Source organism: Limulus polyphemus, unplaced genomic scaffold (genome assembly GCF_000517525.1).
Source record: "Limulus polyphemus unplaced genomic scaffold, Limulus_polyphemus-2.1.2 Scaffold3068, whole genome shotgun sequence".
NCBI classification, from domain to species: Eukaryota; Metazoa; Arthropoda; class Merostomata; order Xiphosura; family Limulidae; genus Limulus; species Limulus polyphemus.
The window spans coordinates 1,098-16,004 of NW_013668678.1; the positions used below are offsets into that span (position 1 = coordinate 1,098).

A 14,907-nucleotide genomic window follows, 5' to 3' on the forward strand; every position below is an offset into this window, starting at 1 on the left:
CAATAATCGAACTATTAACCTGGATAAATGCATTTTGGCTTTTATGACTCCTCCTATTTCGAGAAATCAAGTGTGACGTGACGTAACACACTCGCTTGAGTATAGGTTACATTCATTACCCAATTTTCAGTTTTTATTTGATTTTGGATCTGGAAGTTTCAGATCGTTTCCACAACAAGGGGGTGTCAGTGTTATTCTTCATGTTTCTTCTGGGTTTTTACTGGTCTTAGATTATTCTTGTCTGGTGTGTTAGCAAGATATTTTTGCTTTTTATGTGAAACCTATGAGAAATTGGTAAAGTACTTTCATCAAGGTTTTTAGATAAGTAATGGAGATTTCAAAAACCATATTTACACATCCATACTCACCCATTTTCTCATCCATATATATTTAGTTTTCTCATTGTGGTGAAAGTTTTGGGGTTGCTTATCAGTTTGTGGTCCTTCTTCCCTTATTGGTCTGTCTTCAGTACAATATGTCTTAACATGTGTAGTGAGACCATTAACTGGTCTTCTACACACTCAATATCAATTGTAGACATTAATATGAATGATTAGAGGATTCTTGCTCAGTGGTTGCCTCACACTGAACTGACCTCCCAGTTAGCATCTTCTCTGGGATAAATTGTTCTTGAGTCATGTCTTAGCTTGTACCTTCAGTAACTCATTCATCTAAGATTTTGCATAACATTCTCCCAGGAATTCTACCCACCTCCTTTGGCTTTACAATCCCTCAACTCCTCTGATTTGGAAATGATGGCTAGCTTCTTTTGTATGTGGAAATTACCATCAATCATGCTAACTTTAGTCACTGTCACTATTATCTTGTCCTTCATGGAGACTATCCTCAGACCTGTCTATTGTACTTTCTCCTGCTACTGTTGATTACTTTTAAGTGTGGCTCGCTCATGAGTTTCCAATAGTAATTTCTCCATTTCTTACACCTTATCCAGATCTGGATATATTCACCCATGCCTCTCGATCTCCAGGGCCTGGGAGATGTGTTGGCGAACCTCATCTTTCAGGTCTGTGACCTTCTCAAATATCTCTTTCTCACATCTTTCTGATGGAGCTTTAGGACATTCAGCATGAATATTTGGTGTTCCTGCCCTGTTACACCACTGTTATGTTTTAGTACTCCCATACAATTTGATTGTGATAGCATGTCGTCAGATGTGGACCAAAATCAGTTGGTCTCATTGTCTAGTTCTTCTTGTTATTGCCAATACTGCTCTGCTCCATCATGGTTTCCACTCCTCTCATCTATATCAGGGGATGGGAGGGAGCTATTTCATTAATTGTTAGGTACATTTTCCACAATAGCAGTTGTCATTTACAACTGTACAACTGGCTGTCATACAGTTCTTTGTTAGTGAAGCTGCATCTCTTCTGGTGGTTTGAATATCATCATTCTTGCATATGTACCTTCTTGGTAATAAATCAATCTCATTGACCTATCTTTAGGTCTGGATATTTGCAGAATATGATTTCTTGTCTTTCTCCATCTCCTCAACACTTAGCTCATTTTTATTTTCATGTACCTTTTTTGTTATATGAGTTTTTGTGCTTTTATTTCAGGCTAAAGAGCTCCACTTTCAGTTGCCACAAAAATGATGTGCCTCTGCTGGCCCCTCTTTTTTGGAATTATTTTTTAAATCATTTTGGTTATGTCTGGCATAAGTACTTATACATTGTCCTCAGTGGGATGTAAGCCTAGTCTTCAGTTGCCTAACTTCTCCTTTTGAACCCTTTGTAACATGTTCATTTTTCCTTCTTTTCCTGAAGACACCTTTTATTTTATTACTAATTTTCAGACATTTTTACCATTGGTGTTTTTCGTTGATGTTTTCTTTTTTTTTCAAAGAAGATTGTACTTATATCCTAATAGAGTTTCCTTCCAGATATTTGTGCTGCAAGAGATGATCACCACTGTTTTTTTCCCTTATTGTGTTACCTATTCTGACTCAACCTGATTCTCATTCTGAAAAATGTTTTATATGTCTAGTCAATGCTATTTGTTCCTATATTGCAAGAAATAGAACCTTTTTTGAAGGAATAAACGATCTTTATTTATACCTTATGACAATTCTTATACCACAGATACAGTGTTGTCAAAATGCCTTGGGGCCAGAGATTTTCCCAGTTAAAGTAAACATCTGGGCCTGGCTACTTTTTGCAAAGCAATCACTAGACTTATACAATTAATAACTTAGTCACTAATTTGCATTTAAGTACAATCATTCTGATTTGCTTGTGATGTAAGTTAGTAATAATATTGGTTTTTAGCTTGTGTAAAGTTTAACACTCATTCTGTCAATGGATGGGATATTGATCAATTTGTTTCCCCTCTCACTTCTAGTGTTATATTTATTCTTTAATATGGAGTAGATTTAAAACAATTTTGTGTGTGTGTGTGTGCAGGTGTTATGTAAGTTTTTCTGGCATAATTAAAAAAAAAGTTTGAAATTGACACTATAGGGTTTCTCCATGATTTTCTGAAATATTTGAAGTAAATTGTCAAAAATACCAATCACTACTTGCAAAGAAAGATAAAATATTTTGTTAAATTTTCAATTCAGAAATGTGCTGTTAAATATTTCATCTGCAATTGAACAAATATAAAATTATGAAGAGAATTTCTGGTTGTTATGGTGTGAATGCTTTTTCCAAACTGGTGAAGAATGATTATAATTAATTATACTTGTCATGAGACATTAGAATTAGGCCTATTATATTTTCTTAACACTGCATTCTTTCTCTAGTCCCTTAGGGATTTTCAAGATTAGAAGATTGTATAAAAATATTTCAACTGCACTGTTTGCTATATCCATACTGTGTTTGTTGTGTCCCAGCTGGCCTGATGAGCTCTGGATTGAGTGAAACGTGTGATTGACAGTGCAGATAATTAATTAGAATTTCTAATTTTTTCCTTACCTGAATATTCTAGTAAAAGGATAATAAAATGCAGTAAGTCCCTATAAAATAGTAAAAAAAGATGATTCCCAAAGAAATTGTATCTCTAGATCCCCTCTGAACTTCATAAAATGCAGGTTTTCCATGATTGACTACTTGCATTGTAAGATCACTGGGTATTCTACAACAGCAGAAAAAAAAAGTGTGTGTGTGTGTGTAGATAATGAGCTAATTGTTTTACGTAAAATATTGTACACAATTATTAAATTCTACCTTGCATAGAGCTAGTAAGATTCATTAAAATAAATGAAATTGGGCCAGGCATGTTCTTTTGTTAAATTTTTTTGTTTTGTCCAACCCTTGGAAAAGCCTTATTCAAGGGGTGGTGTAGTGGGCTTGCACTCTTAGAGGACACTATGCTCAGATTTTCTATTGGTAATCTAAACATGCTGCATAATTTCTCATCTGACATTTTTTTATAATTTCTTATTTCATATGTATGGGAAATATTGAAAAGAATCATATGAATTCATTTTGAAACAAGTTTCTTAACTTTAATGTTGTTATAAAGACAAGATTTAGCCCCCCCTTTAAATGCATAAAATTCAGTATGGTTGAAGGCTTTTCCTCCCTAAGCCTCTGATAAGGGGTGCTTCCCATTGACCTGTGTTGAAGAAAATCCTCAGACCACCTCATTTCTTTAAAAACCTTTTGCTTTAAATAATAATGACAGCCCAGCAGATATTACACCATCCATATTAACAAATTGCCTTCTGCAGCTTATCCATTTTATTTATCATAATGTTCTTGATGATATTAAGCATGAAAATCTCATCACATTGGTCATTTAACTATGTCTTTGGCCATCTAGTCTCTGTACCCTTAAGTCAATGCCTTATAGGCCAGTGTATGGACAATTCTGAATACTTTTTTGCTATTTTTACCTTCATTGAGTCATTGTATCTTCAGTTTCAGGATTATGTTTGCCAGCTGTGGTTATTTTCCAGGCGTTATGGATTCCATATTTTGGGAGTTTTTGTATGTTCTGCCCAACACCCATTCTTAGCCTTTTCCAGGATGTGTGGGATTGTGAATAATTTTGACTTCAAACAGTAGAAAACAAGAAAGGTAAAATAATTAGATAGTCTCTTATGTATCAATAATCTATATTTATATCAATTCATCCAGTCAGGACTCCAATTGTTCTTTAGACACTGCATTATCTAAGCAACCCTAGTATTTTATCAGTTCTTGTGAAAGTTATTAATGTTTGCAGTGAGATGTAGTTTAAATGTGTTCTAATTATTTTGGTATGTAATTATGTATTTCTGTCTTTCAGTTCTTGTCATAAGTAGAATTTTCAGATGTATTCAGGATGGGGTGTAGGCAGTCTTTCAAATATGTTTTCTGTTTAGCAGTAGTGATACAGGTAAAAAAGTAGGGTAAGTGTTTCTTGTTTTATCTATTGTAATTTTATTCATGTGTGTCTGGAATTATTCAGGTCTAGCTGTGTAAAATCTAGTACACTCATTGCTTTAGTTTTCCAGTTATTACAGTATGTTTAATATTTTAGTTTATTGTTTAAAAGAAAAGACATCTTAGCCATCTTCTTTCTCTGCTTTCTTGCATTATAATGTTGTAAAGTTTCCAGTGGTAAGAGTATTTCTGTTGTTATATAAGGGAATTGTTTTAACAATGACTATTGTTATAGAGGTGGTGATTTTATTACAGTATTTTTCCATATCATTAAGGTTATACTATTTTATCACGTTATATAATTTTTATGTTTTTGCCTGTCACAACACTCATTTGACCGAAACTGTTGTGGGAAATAACTTATTTTCTATATAAAATGCATAGGGGACTGCATCAGTGATTAGTGGGATTAATTGGGATGCTAATGGTATTTTTAGTTTGCACTTTTTTGATGCGAATTGTATGTTTTTAAGGATCCTGAAACTAATAAATCCATGGACCCATAAATGATTTGGTACATAAATAGTTTAGAAAACCGTGTTTAGGAAACCAATAGATTCCATATGGAATCCCCCAGTAATTCTAGGATTAAACTGTAAGGTTTTGAAAAATCCTGGCTAATTTATTTGAAATAACTCTTAATATGCATATTTCAAAACTCGTCATTGTGTTCATGAACTTAGGAAAGTGTTATTGTGGTATATTTTTATTTTAAAAGATAAAACACACACACACACACACACATATATACATATTTTCTTTCTTTCTTCCTTTTTTTTTATATTAGAGTTTAATTCCAATTTAGTGGATTGGACAGCCTAGATGGACCAAAAGGTCCCTTGTGTATTAATGTTATGTTACAACCTCTTACTGGTGTTATTGATGCTCCTGCTTCCTTTTTACCGTTATTCTAGTTCTAGAACTGTGAGTTTGCACCTTCAACTTTTCAAAACGTTACTTCTTTTTATTTAATTTCTTGAGTCTATTGAATAATTGATTGATTTGCTTATACAAATTTAAGTATATTCTTCTCCTAGTGGTTACTATAGTGTTTATTTTTTTTTTTCAGTTTTGGTTTAATATTTGTTGACTTCAATTTAATGAACTGCTCTCTATTCATTTTTGTGCATTCTTATGCAACAACCCCAACTGTTTCTCCTTTTTTCTTTCTTTGTAGCCATGCAGTATCTTCATCTTCACACCTGACTGTTCTCTGGCTCTTTGTCGTCAGACCTAAATTATCTTTTGGAGTAAAATTACTAACAATCCATTTGTGATGTTTCTCCTATATTTATGTTTAACTGCTAAGATGAAAGGTTTATGCACATTGTAGTGTAGTAAATAATTTCTTCTGTGCCAGTTTTCTTTTCAATGTACTGTTTTTTGTTTTTTTAATATTTGACAAGAATATGTTATTTTCCTACCACAGGTTTTGAGATTTACCCTTTCTTCTGTTTTCAGACTTGTCTGATTGAATTATTACTCTGCAGAAACATTTTTACTCCTTTCAGTTATAGTAATTGATCCATCTATTTTTCCACTTGCTTGGGATGTTACTTCAGATATCAAGGCTGTGGCTGTGCACTCCTTTGAACTTTTGAGTTTTTGTTTCTTTTCATCTCTCATCATCATAAGTTGGTATTACTACAGTTCTTACTTTCCATAAGCAGGATTTGCTTTATTATTTGTTCTCCCCCCCCCCCCCCACCCACCACCCTTTTTTTTCTTCATCTTTTCTTTGTTCTGGTATATGGCTAGCAGTGATTCCATATTTAAAAAAATGCTTTTATATATGGGGGAGGTCACTTTATCTTTCTGCAGTAAGTTTTTGGCCCAGGTTTTATCATTTTAATTTTCTTGAGTAATTAGCTCAGTTTCATTAGTTTCTTTTTAATTGTTAAAGCTCATATATTTCCCACATATTACAAATATAACTAATTGAAGTTTAAGGTTTTTTAGTCTATATCTGGATTTCAGTGACAAAAATAAATTATCAGTTTCAAATAAAATGCACATTAACTCTTTCACTGTCATGGTAATAAATAAATATAATCCCAGTGCCAGAATTATCTTTAGATACACAAGAATAAAAAAACAGGAAGACGTGTTTTAATATTTCATTATTTATCTGAAACATGAAACTGATAAACTTTGAGAAAGTTGAAGGGGGAATATCCTAATGGTAGCAGAATGTCTAAATACTTTGAGATGTGGGCTCCAAACCTTTTGGAAATAAGTAGGATTGTATGTTATGTGTAATTGAGCCCAAACATATTTTAATCGAGTCTCCAGTGGATGTAAAGTCATATGTTTCAGCCTCATGGTTTCTCTACAGCAGGAAACAAAAAGAACTTGCCTGTTACAGTGCATGTAATGCTGACATCAGAATTATCTCAAGTAATATACTGTTTTTGTTTATTAGTCTACTTTGTGAGGTTCTCAGACAGAACTGTCTTTAAACTTGAGCAAGACATTGTTTTGAAAATTATATTCTACACATTTCATGGTAAACAAACTAGCTTTACTGAAATTTAGAGTGGAGGATAGCGGATGTGAGAGTGTTCCTGTCACCTCTACAATAAAATCTTTGGGTCTTGACTAAATCATTCAGCACAACTATTCTGCAGCCCTGGAATACACTTTTATCATAGTCGTACAAAATGTCTCTCATTCTAGTGCTCTAGAGTGGAATATGATATAGCCATGGCATTGAAAGGATTAAAAGATTTGTGAATAAAATATTGTGATAATTTTCTGGTTTTTGTGGCATTTAAATTCACATATATAATTGAGCCATTAAGGAGTAATGTAACTTAGTTCATTATTAGTCTTTAAACAAAGCATCAAATTGTTCATGTGCATTGTAGTCTTACTTTAAAAAAAGTGCTTGTAATATTTAGTTTTTGAAAGTGTATGTTTTGTGTGTACATTTAGGTAAGGCTAATAACATTTAAATTATTGTCCAGTTTTGGCATTATTTTTCTTCTCTTTTTTTCTGGAACCAATTCAGTTGAATTTAATTTTTTTCAATGTCATGTAGCTAACTAACGGTAAAACAAAACACTTATGAATTAATTACAAGTGATTGATGAAAGAAAATTGTCATAACTGGTATTGTTGTAAAACAGTATGCACAAAAATATATATCTGTGATTGTTTCTTCTTTCCAGGTTGTTCTTCAGTCAGTGGTCTGAAGCGAGTCTGAAGCCTTTTTTCAATAGGTATATATATAAGTGTAATAAATCAAAAGCAGCTGGATGCAATAAAATAAATTAACCCATTACGTAGGTACATTAATATTAAGTAAACAAATGAAGTGCAGCTCAAGCAGCCAAATCATAACCTAAAATTAAGCTAAAAAATAGCTATAAATCACAAAAAAACTAAAAAAAAATATATTTGCATTATAAACAACTCGTTCTTGAATTTTTATACTCAAAAAAAAATTGCTTGAAAAAGGGTCCACAGACATTACTTCATGGTCTGGTGTTTTTACTCCATGATATTCAATAAATATTCTCCTCCCTGTTTGTCCTGTGGATTTATACTCTTAAAGTCTTGGGTGAAGCAAGTGAAATTTTTCCCTGTATAAGAGCTACCTATAATTTTTTTTTGGACAACTCAGGTCCAAGAGGTTAATAAAACATATTACTGGATTTCAAACTATACTATTTTAAGAGTTGATCAGCGATGTTCAACATTTAATTGAAACTGTAATTCCTAGAAACCAAATGCATCCATCATCCAAATTTTGTCAGTCAATATATATTACTGGCAAACAAGTGACAAAAAGTAGAACCTGCAGATAAGACATATGAGAAATAAAAATAATGTTACATGTAATAGCCTAAGGTTGCATAGAGAAAAATAAGCATAATGATATAAGTAATGTCATAAAGTCACATGACAGAAAAAGTACATTATATGTAATGTCCTAAGGCCGCCTACAGAAAAAGAAATATAATGATATTATATGTAATATCCTAAAATTCTGCACATCTGGAAAAGAAACATGATATCATATGTATTATCCTAACATAATGGTCATGTAGAAAAATAAACAGTAATGTATATGTAATGTCCTAAGATCACATACAGAAAAATAATTATATTAAATGTAATATTCTAAGGTCACATTACAGATAAAGCCACTTAAATAATGGCGAATTTTATTGATTTAGACACATTTGCAACATTTTTTCACAAATATCTGAACGTGGCTTTAATTTTGCAGTTGTGTACACTCTGCTATCTCATCAACCTGGTATTAAATACATGTTGTAATATTTGAACTTCCTTAAGCAGCTCAGAAGTTGCTAGGTGTCTTCTTCAAGATGACCTTCACAAAGTGACAAGGTATTTCACTGCAGTTGACCAGATTATAAGTAACATGTTTTCATTACTCAAATATATCTGTGTCGCTTGTAATGATATGATAACTATACTGAGGAAAAATGAACTCAAGGTTCCTTTCATTCTTTTAGAAAAATCCAAATAGAATAAAGAAATCAAGATACATTAAAGATAAATTATTTGTTTATCAATGTCTATTAAATATGATTACCATAACAGTACAACATCAGTAACTCTGTAAGCAAGAAGTTTATAATAATCCTGTACAACAATATACACTCAAAGTACATATTTAAAAATCAAACTTTAGTATAATTTATGGAGAGACAAAATCTTGGGTCAATGCAACTTGTAGTTGTCCTTCACTGATAGATACATGTATTTAACAAACAACTTTCTTCTGGTAAATATTTCAGTTGTCAAATGCCTTTCTTGCCCTGTTTTTTATTTATGTTAGTCTGAGATGACATATGTATTTGAAAAATTAATGTTGTATTTTCAAAGTATTTTGGTAAATGAAGTACAACTTTGTATTATTTTGATATTCATAGTAGATCAGTCAGATTCATATCTTAAGCAATATTATAAATATATATTTCTGGTAAATCTTGACACAAATCTTAAAAAATAGCCTGTGACAAGTTAGACCATATTTCAAGAACTATTTACAGTCAATATATACATACATCTCAAAGCACCAGTTACTTGTAACAGAAATTAACTTGTATAATTGATTCTTTTTTTAACATAACACATATACATGCTTATAACTCACCCACGTTTTGTAGCTTTCATTTTTAGAACAAAGATTATTTTGATTTTCTTCCCCTAGGTGTATTTTCTTCAGCAGTGGTTTAGGAGAACTTTCTTCTTTTTTTTTGCTGGCTTTCTCTACACAGTTTTATATGTAGGTGTATTTCATGTTGTTTCAGCTGCTACTAAAAACTTTCTTTTTCATTTCAAATAGTAGTAGTCAATATGTAAGAGTCACATGTAGTTATGTTCATTTGGTACAAGATAGCGAGTCAGATCTTGTGTTGCTCAGTAAATTCATTCTCATTAGATATCTTAGTTACTCAGAGTTTTTCATTTTTTCAAGTTAAGTAATACAAGACTGAATGTTAAGAAGTAAACAGTGCTGGTAGTTTTAGTTGTTCTGTGATACATATTTTGTAAATTGATTTACTGTAATTACTGACCTGCTAATGTATTAATATTTTTAGTCTTTCAACATTGATTCTACTCAAATATGATTTCTTTGTTGAATTTTGCCATTGAAGATGCTTCAATTTGTGTATTTTTGATTTGTTAATAAATAAAAAGTGAAAAAACTTGTGTTTGTTGTTTGGTCAAAATGTGTCGATACATTTATACCATAAGTCTTATCTAACAAGTGATCAAATTTGCAAAATGAAGACAGTGAACAAAAGTCTTTCCAGTACAGTTAGGCATAGCACCCGGTACTGTTAACAAGATAATGGTTTCAAATTAATGAAGGCTTACAAGTTACAAGCTTTAACCCACTCCTTTAAATCAGTGATTGATTTCATGAGCAAAATGGCTGAATAAAATTATATCACAGTAATCCCATTCAAATTCCATACTTTTTAAGTTCTCCAGTTCAGCTTCAATAATTTGTTTTACTTTTTATTTACTTGAAGATGGACTTGGATGCCAAAATCTATGTGGAGTAGATGGTCTGAAATAAGTTTGTTTAGATATGTGGTGAAAGGTAAAGTGCATTACTATGGAAGTTTTAAGTTAGGCAATATTAAGTTTTAATGTTAAGCAATATTGGGTAACCATTATACTGATAACAATCATAGATGGAACTGGTAGTTCCAAGGGTAGTTTAGGACTTGGTACAGAACAATTAATTTTCAGCATACTATCTTCATTATAAAATATTCCTTTTTAAACAAGAATTTAATGTTTCCATTTTTAATGTTTAAAATAATGGTTTTAGTTGAACCACATTTTAAATTAACCTTTTAGAAAATAAAAAATGTTTCTTGTACAAATTCAATATATATCCAATGTTACAAATGCTGTTATTTTTCAGAAAACAATTTCTAAATTAATAACTTTATTTTCTTTTTAGAAATTATTATATTATGGAGTTGTATTTCTTAATAAAATTTTACAAAGTGATAGATAGTTTTTATATTTTGTTTATACTGTTTTTACAGAATTTTTTACCCCCCCCCCCCACAGTGGCATAGTGGTATGTCTGTGGATTTACGACACTAGAGATGGGGTTTCGATACCCACAGTGGGCAGAGCATAGATAGCCCATTGTAAAGCTTTGTGCTTAACTTCAAATAAACAAACAAGCATAATTCTTTATTGAATCATAAGCTGTTGGTGTGATTGCTTTTAACATGTGTTTGTATAAAGTATATGAGAGATATTGTTTAATAAACGAATATATATGTATGTGTGTGTGTGTGTTCTGTTTATAACAAATGCTTGAAATGTTTTAAAAGATATAACCATTAGTTACTCAAAATATGACGTTTGTCAAAAATGCTTAGTTGATATGAAATAAATTATATTTCCAATAGAATTGGTACTAAAATTTTTAAACTTTGAAAAATCATGTAACACACTATCCCCCAAAAAAAACACAATATTGGTTAAACTAAGTATGCATATGTCTATATAAATTAATATTTGCTTATAGTACAATAGAGCATCAGGTTTAAAATATTATCAAATAATTAATGGTAGAATACACCATTTACAGCAAGATACTGTACTCAAATGATAATTTTTTGTAATTTAATCACCATTATTTGAATAAATTATCAAACGAATTTATCATCTTATAATTCATCATCCATAAGATTAATTCCAGAGATTGTTTTTTCAAACTGTACAGTTTTATGACATCTTTTTAGACTTGATTTTGTCCTTGTTATGATTTGCAAGAGACAAAGAAAACAATCATTTTGTCATTTTTGTTTTCTTGTGTTCAGAAATTTTCATTATTATCCAAAATACTTGTAAAATTATGATAAACATAAAAAGATGAACGTTTTGACTAATTTCTATAACACCAGAGAAACTGGATAAAATTGAGATTTTTATCTACGAAAATACAATTTTTCTGTCATTTTCAAAGGGTTGAGTATGTTACAAATAAATATTTTTGAATATACAAACCAAAAAAGCCACCTAATAAACGCAGTTGATATACATTTGCAGTGGAACAATATAGATCAGAACTACATTTTGACATTGTTTGGTATTTCATTGACAGTGATATGCCACCAAACATTGTTTGCTTTTGGGAAAGGTATGTAACAGTTCTTTCCGACTCAAAATTCTTATACACTCAGATCATAAAGATGTGTTCAGCCTGAGGATTTGAAATATGTAAAATAGGGATATTATATATTTTTACTTATTGCATTGGAAAACAAAAGAATATGGATCAGTTTGGTAACCAGGAACACCCAAAAAGAGACTTGCAACAAGTTGCACCCCAATCGTGGAAAGCAACATGCCGTGTCTTTTAACAAGAACACAAAGGTCGATGACAAAAGCCATCCACGTTCCCTAGAAAACTGTACAGAACATAATCAAGAAGGAAAAGTGACAAAAGTCGCTTGTACTCAAGTTGCTTCCCCGGCATATGCGTTCAATCTTCGCGTACCTGAAGTAGCCGGAGAATGAAACAGGTATTCATACCAATCATCGTTGGACACAGGACCTATGGAAATTGTTCTTTTGTCAGGATGCACGACCTTCAGGTAGAGCATGACTGGACATGGACTGTAACGATGTTGTCAGGCTTCAAAATCGTTTTAATATAACCTATTCAACCTCTGTAAATCCAAAGTAAACTACAGACTTATGTCAAAATCATTTGTAAATTAAAAGTTGTTTTTCGTTTATTGTTACTATTATTTGGTTACGCACATTGTAATATTTTATTTAAATAAAGTTATTATCTTATCTTTACTATAGTAACAAAGTAGGCTTAAGCCGGTGCAAAGCTTTATTTTAGTGTAAATACTTTTTGCAGTATGCAATACCACAAGTTTTTCTTTGATGTAATGAAGAACTCTTATATCTGAGAAGTGTATTCTGTGTTAGTCTTCAAGTTACATTAATTAACACTATCATTATTGTTATAGTCTTCATATTGACATTACAACACAAAAAAACCTGTACACCAACATTAGAACACAGAATCGATGTTGATATAAGAACAAAACTAAAAATATTCATATTAAAATTCACGTATTAAAAGTAAATATCTATATTTTCATTAGAACGTAAAACTAAAATTTATGTTGACATTAGAACAAAACTAACAATATTTATATTGGCATAAGAACATAAAAATTGGAATAATTATATTCATCTTCAAACACAAAACTATAAATCTTACATCAGTATTAGAACCAAAATTGAAAATCTTTATACTGATATTAGAACCCAAAATTAGAAATTTTTAAATCGACAATTTAACAAAATTAAAAATCTTTATTGAACTTATAACATAAAACGAAAACTTATTACATCGACATTACAACATAAAACTACAAAATGCTATATTGGTCTTAGAACACAACACTAGATACCTTTACATCGACAAAAGAACAGAAAACTAAGAAGCTTTATATTAACATTATAACATAAATTAGAAATCTTTACATTGGCATTAGAACGCAAAATCAAAATTCTTTCTAACAACACTGGGATATAAAACTAAAAAGAATATTTTGACTTTCGAACATAAAACTAAACAGCTTGACATCGAAATTAGAACTCCAAACTAAAAATGTATATTGACATTCAATATATATTGGTTTTGGAATATTGAATTAAAGATCTTTTTATCGGCATAAGCATATAAAATGAACATTTACATAGACATTAAAACAAAAAATACAAATATTTATATTGGTCTTAGAACTCAAAATTCGTAATATTTTAATATTGGCACTCAAACAAAAAACTAAAAATCTTTATATTGACATTAGAACAAAATTCGAAATCTACATTAATGTTAGAACAAAAAGTTGAAAATCTTTACGTCGACATCGGAACACAAAGCTAAAAATCTTTATATCGACTATGGGATATAAAACTATTTTGACCTTCGAACACAAAATTAAAACATCTTTATATCGAAATTTTAGCACAATTAATAACTATATTGATATTAGAACACAAAACTAAAAATATTTAATTTTATTATACTTAAATGTTTTATGGCAATATTTTTCAGTAAATCAATTAATTTATTTGCCCCTTTATGTGAAGTACAAGTATACTTCACTGTTCATGTTGGTCACCATATTTCCTTAAAAGATATACTAAAATTCTTTACTTTGGAAAACTAGAAATTTTTATACTGACATTCAAACACTAAACTAAATTATTCTATATTAAACTTAGAACAAAAAGTATAAATGTATACATCGGTATTAGAACACAAAACTGTATTTTTTATATTGGCATTTGAATATAAAACTACAAATACTTACATCAACATCAGAACGTAAAACTAAATTTATATTGATAAAACTAAAAACTTATACTTATCTTTGAATAAAGAACTAAACATTTCTACATCGACATCACAACACAAAATTGAAAATCTTTATACTGACATTAGACCACAAAGTAGAAATATTTACTTCAAAATTAGAACATAAAACTAAATTTTTGATATTGGCATTGGAACACAAAACAATTATATATTGGCATTGGAACATAAAACTAAAATTATTTGCACCAACATTAGAGCATACAAATAAGTATATTATATTGATCTTAGAACAAAACTAAAAATCTTTAAATCGACATTAGAACAAAAACTAACAATCTTTATATTGGTATTCAAACATAAAACTAAAAATTCTATTGACCTTGTAATAAAAACTTGAAAATCTTTATATTGACATTAGAACACAAAACTAGAAATCTTTACATAGATATTACAACACAAAATATTTTTATTGATATTCGAACACAAAGAAGTAATTTTGTTAAAGAAATATGAAACCCATTGTCTTGATATAATTCTGTAATTACTTAAAATTGTAATATTAGATCATATTCTGTCCATGTGTTCAGTATAATCCATCTCGATATATATTTGTAAACAAACTTTAGTTGTTGTTAATAAGTGTAATTTGTTTTATGTGTT

General features: G+C 30.3%; 1 long non-coding RNA gene across 1 annotated transcript; it reads left to right on the forward strand.

The window, feature by feature from the left end:
- Positions 1–3,887: 3,887 nt before the first annotated feature.
- LOC111088067 lies at positions 3,888–7,841 on the forward strand. Its single transcript, XR_002612680.1, has 3 exons — positions 3,888–4,040; positions 4,252–4,354; positions 7,559–7,841. It is a non-coding gene; the product is annotated as an uncharacterized LOC111088067 (long non-coding RNA).
- The last annotated feature ends 7,066 nt before the right edge of the window (positions 7,842–14,907 follow it).